The 8,465-nt window shown below is 45.1% G+C and overlaps 1 pseudogene; it reads left to right on the top strand.

Moving 5' to 3' along the window:
* The first annotated feature begins 442 nt into the window (after positions 1 to 442).
* LOC100987592 (keratin, type I cytoskeletal 18-like) lies at positions 443 to 2,335 on the top strand (annotated as a pseudogene).
* Positions 2,336 to 8,465: the final 6,130 nt, after the last annotated feature.

The following is an 8,465-nucleotide window of genomic DNA, read 5'->3' as shown; positions in this document are numbered from 1 at the left end:
CCGAGGTCACACAACTTCACTTAGGCCTGGGCAATGGAGTGAGACTCTGTCTCAAAAAAAAAAAAAAAAAAAAGGTTAATATAAAGAAAACAAGAAACTCATACAACTTACCAGCAAAAAACCAAATAACCAAATTTTTTAAATTATTATTATTATTTTTTTGAGAAGGAGTCTCGTTCTGTTGCCCATGCTGGAGTGCAATGGTGAGATCTCCACTCACTGCAACCTCCGCCTCCTGGGTTCAAGCGATCCTCCTGCCTCAGCCTCCCGAGTAGCTGGGATTACAGGCACCTGCCATCACACCCGGTTAATTTTTTGAATTTTTAGTAGAGATGCGGTTTCACCATGTTGGCCAGGCTGGTCTCAAACTCCTGACCTCAGGTGATCCACCTGTCTCAGCCTCCCAAAGTGCTGGGATTACAGGCATGAGCCACTGCGCCTGGCCACAAATAACCCAATTTTTTAAAAGGGCAAAAGATCTTGAATATAGATTTTTCCAAAGAAGCTATACAAATGGCCAAAGGTACATGAAAAAGTGCTCAGCAGCACTAATTGTCAGAGAAATGCAAGTCAAAACTCCAATGAGGTATTGCCTCACACCTGTTAGCATGGTTATCAAAAAGACAAGGAACATGAACTTTTGGTAGGAGTGTGGAGAAAAAAGAACTTTTGTATATTGTTGGTAGGAATGTAAGTCAGTACAACCATTATGAAAAAGAGTATGGAAGTTTCTCAAAAGTTAAAAATAGGGCCAGGTGTGGTGGCTCGCATCTGTAGTCCCGGCACTTTGGGAAGCTGAAGCAGGGGGATTGCTTGAGCCCAGGAGTTTGAGACCAGCCTCAGCAACATAGTGAGACCCCATCTCTATAAAAAAATACAAAAATTAGCCAGATGTGGTGGTATACACCTATAGTCCCAGATACTCAGGAGGCTGAGGTGGGAGGATTGCTTGAGCCCGGGAAGTGGAGGCTGCAGTGAGCTGAGATCATGCCATTGCATTCTAGCCTCTGGGCAACAGAGTGAAGCTCTAGCTAAAAAAAAAAAAAATTAGGTCCTAGGCAAAACTTGAGTCCTGTCCTCTTGCTTTCCTCCCCAGACAGCATGAGCTTTACCACTCGCTCCACCACCTCCTCCACCAACTACTGGTCCCTGGGCTCTGTCCAGCTGCCCAGCTACGTGGCCCAGCTGGTCAGCAGTGTGGCCAGTGTCTATGCAGGTGCCGGGGGCTCAGGCTTCCGGATCTCTGTGTCCCACTCCACAAGCTTCTGGGGTGGCTTGGGGGACCTGGTGGGAATAGGGGATATCCAGAATGAGAAGGAGACCATGCAAGGCCTGAATGACTGTCTGGCCTCCTACCTGGACAGAGTGAGGAGCCTGGGAGACCGAGAAATGGAGGCTGGAGAGCAAAGTCTGGGAGCATCTGGAGAAGAAGGGACCCCAGGTCAGAGACTAGGGGCATTACTTCAAGACCATTGAGGACCTGAGGGTTCAGATCTTCGCAAGTACTGTGGACAGTGCCTGCATCATTCTGCAGATTGACAAGGCCCATATAACTGCTGATGACTTTAGAGTCAAGTGTGAGACAGAACTGGCTATGTGCCAGTCTGTGGAGAGTGACATCCATGGGCTCCGCAAGAGCACTGATGACACCAATGTCACTCAGCTGCAGCTGGAGGCAGAGATTGAGGCTCTCAAGGAGGAGCTGCTCTTCATGAAGAAGACCCACGAAGAGGAAGTAAAAGGCCTCCAAGCCCAGATTGCCAGCTCTGGGTTGACCATGGAGGTAGATGCCCTCAAATCTCAGGACCTGGCCAAGATCATGGCAGACATCCGTGCCCAATATGACAAGTTGGCTCAGAAGAACCAAGAGGAGCTGAACAAGTACTGGTCCTAGCAGACTGAGGAGAGCACCAAGCAGTCCGCTGAGATCGGAGCTTCTGAGATAATGCTCATGGAGCTGAGACATACACTCCAATCCTTGGAGATCAACCTGAACTCAATGAGAAATCTGAAAGCCAGGTTGGAGAACAGCCTGAGGGAGGTGGAGACCCGCTATGCCATGCAGATGGAGCAGCTCAACAGGGTTCAGCTGCACTTGAAGTTGAAGCTGGCACAGACCTGGGCAGAGGGGCAACACCAGGTCCAGGAATATGAGGCTCTGCTGAACATAAAGATCAAGCTGGAGGCGGAGATCACCACCTACCACCACCTACTGGAAGATGAGGAGGGCTTCAATCCTGGTGATGCCCTGGATAGCAGCAACTCCATCCGAAGCATCCAGAAGACCACCACCCACAGGATAGTGGATAGCATAGGAGGTCCCCCAGGTGTTTGAGACCAACGACACCAAAAAAACCCTAGGTGTTTGAAACCAACGACACCAAAGTGCCGAGACATTCAGCCAGCAGAAGCAGGGTATCCTTTGGGGAGTAGGAGGCTGATAAAACATTCAGAGGTCATTGGGAAAAAAAATTTTAAATAGAACTGCCATACAATCCAACAATTCCACTTCTGAGTATATATCCAAAGGAAATGGAATCAGTATCTCAAAGAGATATCTGCATTCCCATGTTAATTGCAGCATTATTCACAATAGCCAAGATATGGAAACAACCTAAGTGTCCATGGATGGATGAATGAATGAAGAAAATTTTGGTGTATATATACACAATAGGATATCATTCAAGCCACGTAAAAGAAGAAAATCTTGTAATATGCAACAACATTGATGAAAGCAGAAGACCTTGTGCTAAGTGAAATAAGCCAGACCCAGAAAGACACATAACGTATGATTTCATTTACTTGTAGAATCTAAAAAAGTCAAACTCATAGAAGCAGAGAGTAGAACGATGGTTGCCAAAGGCTGAGGAGTAGGAGAAATGAAAAGATGTTGATCACAGGATATAAACTTTCAGCTATAAGAAGAACAATTTCTGAGCTTGGCTCAGACCCCCACGTCTAAATAAAAAAAAAAGATGAACAAGTTCTAGGGATCTACTGAACAGCAAGGGTAGTGTTGAATGTGTTAATTTGATTGTGATAATCATTACAAAATCTATACACATGTATCAAATCATCATGCTGTATGCCTTGAGTATATACAATCTTTGTCAATTAATTTTTTTTTTTTTTTTTCAGACAGAGTCTCGCTTTGTCACCCAGGCTAGAGTGCAGTGGCAGGACCTTCGCCTCCCAGGTTCAGATGATTCTCATGCCTCAGCCTCCTGAGTAGCTGGGATTACAGACGCCCGCCACCACGCCTGGCTAATTTTCATACTTTTTTGTTGGTTTGTTTGTTTTGTTTTGTTTTTGAGATGGAGTGTCGCTCTGTCACCAGGCTGGAGTGCAGTGGCATGATGTCAGCTCACTGCAACCTCCAACTCCCTGGTTCAAGCAATTCTCCTGCCTCAGCCTCCCAAGTAGCTGGGATTACAGGAATATGCCACCATGCCCAGCTAATTTTTTTGTATTTTTAGTAGAGACGGGGTTTCACCATGTTGGCCAGGCTGGTCTCACACTCCTAACCTCAGGTAATCTGCCCACCTCGGCCTCCCAAAGTGTTGGGATTACAGGCGTGAGCCACCATGCTTGGCCTAATTTTTGTATTTTTAATACAGATGGGGGTTTCACCATGTTGGCCAGGCTGGTCTCGAACTCCTGACCTCAAGTGATCCACCCACCTCAGCCTCCCAAAGTGCTGAGATTATAGGCATGAGCCACTGCCCCCGGTCTAATTTTTTTTTTTTTTTTTTGAGATTGTCTTGTTCCGTCACCCAAGCTGGAGTGCAGTGATGCCATCACAGTTCACTTTGACTTTGAACCCCTTGGGCTCAAGCAATCCTTCTGCCCTAGCCTCCCGAGTAGCTGGGACTACAGGTGTGTACCACAACACCTGGATAATATATATTTTTTTTCTTTGAGACAGGGTCTCAATCCCATTGCCCAGGCTGGAGTGCAGTTGCACAATCATGGTTCACTGCAGCCTTTACTTCCCTGACTCAGGTGATCCTCCCACCTCAGCCTCCTGCATAGCTGGGGACTATAGGCACATGCCACCATGCCTGGCTAATTTTTGTATTTTTTTGTAGAGACAGGGTTTTGCCTTGTTGCCCAGGCTGATCTCAAATTCCTGAGCTCAGGTAATCTGCCTGCCTCAGCCTCCCAGAGTGCTGAGATTACAGGCATGAGTCACCACACCTGGCCGCACCTATTTTAAAAAGAGAGACTTGAATACTTGCAACAGGAAGCAGAAGACTGAAGTGAGTTCGGTGATCTAATCAAACGTTGTCAGAAATTTCCAAAAGACATAGCAAGTGCTCTTGTTCACAAAGAAAATGAATTCAAGTTTTGGGTAATGGCATTGTGCAGCTGAAATAGCTGCAGGTGACCAGACTGAGAAATTAAAAAACAGATGATGAATGTCCCACAAAAGGAATCTTTGTTAACAATAGTTGAAAACTATATAGACCATTTCTAATCCGAACTGAGTGCTGAGTTGATAGCTTGGCAAGGGCTGGGAAACAGAGAAGTTGGAACACAACTCTTGCTTGTTGCATCAAGCCATAGATCTGCTAGAAAATGAATATAAAACCTTACAGCAAGGCCAGGCGTGGTGGGAGAGGCTGCAGTGAGCCGAGATTGTGTCACTGCACTCCAGCCTGGGTGACAGAGTGAGACTCCATCTAAACAACAACAAAAAAGAATGGGAAGGGAAGAGAAAGATAAGACATACCAGCTATAGAGTAGGCAAAATTCTGCAAGTACAGAATTCAAGGAATGGAGGATGAAGGGCAGAAAGCAAAAGATCTTAGCCAGGTTTCTCTTGGTGCTAAGAAAGGTTGTGACAGCTAGTTGACAGCACATACCCCAGAATGAGCTCTAACTGGCAAGAAGATGCAAGCTGCTAGACTGAGACAAATCAAAATTAAATATTTTTTTCCAAAAAACAGGGAATTTCCAACAAACTCCAGGAAGACCAAAATGACAAAATCTTTCAGAGAGAGGTTTAGTAATCCAAGATTGATTGTTGGCCCACCCTTTGAACCTGGTGAAAGCCTCCGCTGTTACTGATATTGTACCCATATGGAATATCTTACTCTTGTTTTTTTTTTTTTCTTTTGAGACAGAGTCTTGCACTGTCACCCAGGCTGGAGTACAGTGCCGTGATCTTGGCTCACTGCAACCTCTATCTCCCGGGTTCAAGCAATTCTTGTGCCTCAGCCTCCCAAGTGGCTGAGACTACAGGCATGCACCACCACACTTGGCTAATTTTTGTATTTTTTGTAGAGATGGGGTTTTGCCATGTTGGCCGGGCTGGTCTCAAAACTCCTGACCTCAAGCAATCTACCCATCTTGGCCTCCCAAAGTGCTAGGATTACAGGCGTGAGCCACCATGCCCGGCCTCACTCTTGTGTCAGTGAAACAGATGTGTTAAAGTGAACCTGTGTCTGTGGATGGTCCTATACCTAGTCCCCGGTGATCATTTCAGGTATCTAAAACAGTATCTATCTCTCATCTGCATCTTGGGATAGCTTCATCGGTAAACCTTACTGGGGAAACTCACCAACTTCTTACATTTATTCATTCTTTCTACAAAATGTTATTAAGTGCCTTTCATGACTCATGGATTTTGTTGAGTGTTGGAGATAGAACACAGAACAAGACAACATTCTAGTCTTTGTAGAACTTACATTCTAATAGAGGAAACAGACAAGTAATAGAGAAACTGATAATACAATTTCAGGCAGGGATAAGGGTTATAAGGAAAACTAAGCAGAGGAAAGGGGTAGTCATGGGAATGCTACTTTATATATGGTGGTCAGAGAAGGCTGCCTAAGGAGACAGACATGAATGGACAGAAGGAGGGAACTATGTGAAGACCCAGGAAAGGTCACCCAGGCAGAGAGAATAGTCAGTGCAAAGGCCTTGAGCCAGAAGCATGTTGGATATGTTGGAAAAATAGCTTTGTTTCTGAATCTAAAATAAAAGTTGGAGAGGGGGAAAAAAAAAAGACGTTCTTAAAGTGAAAAAGGCAGCCCACAGAATGGGAGGAAATATTTGCAAACCATTGATTTGAAAAGGGGCTAGTACTTAGAATATATAAAGAACACTTACAACTCAACAATAAAAAGACAAATAACTCATTTTAAAAATTGGCAAGATATTTGAATAGATATTTCTCCAAAGAAGGTATGAAAATGTCTGATAAGTATATGCAAAACAATAAACATCACTATTCATTAGGGAAATGCTAATCAAAACCAGAATGAGGGCTGGGCACAGTGGCTCACACCTGTAATCCCAGCACTTTGGGAGGCTGAGATGGGTGGATCACCTGAGGTCAGGAGTTCAAGATCAGCCTGGCCAATATGGTGAAACCCTGTCTCTACTAAAAATGCAAAAATTAGCTGAGCATGGTGGTGCGCGCCTGTAATCCCAGCTACTTGGGTGGCTGAGGCACAAGAATCGCTTGAACCCGGGAGGTGGAGGTTGCAGTGAGCCCAAATCATGCCACTGCACTCCAGCTTGGGCAACAGAGTAAGACTTTGTCTCCAAAACAAACAACAACAACAACAACAAAAAACAACCAGAATGACATATCACTTTACACACACTGGAATGGCTAAAATTTAAAAAGATAATAATAAATGTTGACAAGAATATGGAGAAATTGGAACTCTCTTACATTGCTGGTGGGATTGTAAATTGGTATTATGACTTTGGGAAACTATCTGGCAGTTCTTCTGAATGTTAAACACACAGTTACTGCATGGCCTAGTAATTTTACTCCCAAGTAGAACTGAGCTTAGGTAACTGGCTACAGTTGCTGGGCTAACCAAGAGTGGTGAAAACATATGTCCACACAAAAACCTGTACATGAGTGTTCATAGTGAAACATCATTCATAGTAGCCAAAAAGTGAAAACAACACAAATGTCCATCAGTTGATGAATGGATCAATTTTGAGACAGGATCTCACTCTGTTGCCCAGACTGGAGTATAGTAGCTCAATCGCAGATCACTGCAGCCTCGACCTCCTAGGCTCAAGTAATCCTCCCACCTCAGCCTCCCAACTGGAACTACAGGCACGTGCTACCACACCAGCTAATGTTTAAAAAATTTTTTGTAGAGAAAAGGTCTTGCTGTTGCCCAGGATGGTCTCAAACTTCTGGGCTCAAGCAATCCTCCTGCCTTGGACTCTTAAAGTGCTGGAATTACAGTCATGAACCACCATGCCTGCCGACAAGAGAAATTTTTTATTAGAAAATCATAATTCATTGAGTGCTTACCAAATGCCAGACATGGTGTTCAGCACTTATGGCAACCTGTTCCAGGGGTACATATTGTTACAATCTCCATGCAACACTTGAGGAAACTGAGGCTCTGATATTAGGTAGCTGGCTATGGTTGCTGGGCTAGTGAGTGGCCAAGCCAGGATTTGAATTTAGGCTGTCTGACTTCAAAACTTGTTCTGGGTCTGCGTGTCTGGAATGGCCAACAGTGTAAAACACGGCTGAGGACCAGTTAATAAAGAAGGAAAGTTGTCCTTTGGGTTTATTAGCAAGGAAATCTTTGGGGGACTTGGTAAAGTTCTGGGCAAGAGGGCCGATTCTAATGGTTTGAAGAGCGAGTAGGAGTGAGGAAATAGAAAGTGCTCAGCAGTTTGCCTGGAAAGTGCGGAGAGATGGGGCCCTATCTGGAGGATGAATGTGGTGGCAGTGCTATTGTTTTTTATTTTTTGGCAATTTCAGCACATGTAAATAGTGAAAAACATCTCTGAGGAGGTGAAAAGGCCCAGTATGGTGTTCTGGGCCCAGAGGAAGTAAGAAAGAAAAGATGGAGACGGGGCAGTGACACGCACCTGTAATCCCAGCACTTTGGGAGGCTGAGGTGGGTGGATCGCTTGAGCACAGGAGTTGGAGACCAGGCTGGATAACATGGCAAGATCCCTGTCTCTACAAAAGAAACAAAAATTAGCCAGGCATGATGGCATGCATCTGTGGTCTCAGCTACTTGGGAGGCTGAGGTGGGAGGATTGCTTGAGCCCAGGAGGCAGAGGTTGAAGTGGGGTCAAGTTCATGCCACTGCACCCCAGCCTGATAACAGAGTGAGATCCTATCTCAAAGCAAAACAAAACAACAACAACAACAAAGGAAAACATGGAATAGCTCCTAGTACTGACAGTCAAGAGAACTGAAATCTGACACCTAGAGTCAAGCTACTTTGGTTCTTAACTCTTGTGTTGATTTCATCGTGTGCCCTTTTTACTTTTTTATTTATTTATTTTTTGAGACAGAGTCTCACTCTGTTGCCCAGGCTGGAGGGCAGTGGTGCGATCTTGCAGGCTCCGCCTCCCAGGTTCATGCGATTATCCCACCTCAGCCTCCTGCGATTATCCCACCTCAGCCTCCTGCGATTATCCCACCTCAGCCTCCTGCGATTATCCCACCTCAGCCTCCTAACTGG

Source organism: Pan paniscus, chromosome 4, assembly GCF_029289425.2.
Source record: "Pan paniscus chromosome 4, NHGRI_mPanPan1-v2.0_pri, whole genome shotgun sequence".
In the NCBI taxonomy this organism is placed as follows: Eukaryota; Metazoa; Chordata; class Mammalia; order Primates; family Hominidae; genus Pan; species Pan paniscus.
The sequence above is the reverse complement of the archived record's forward strand: the minus strand, read 5'-3'. Positions and strand labels throughout refer to the sequence as shown.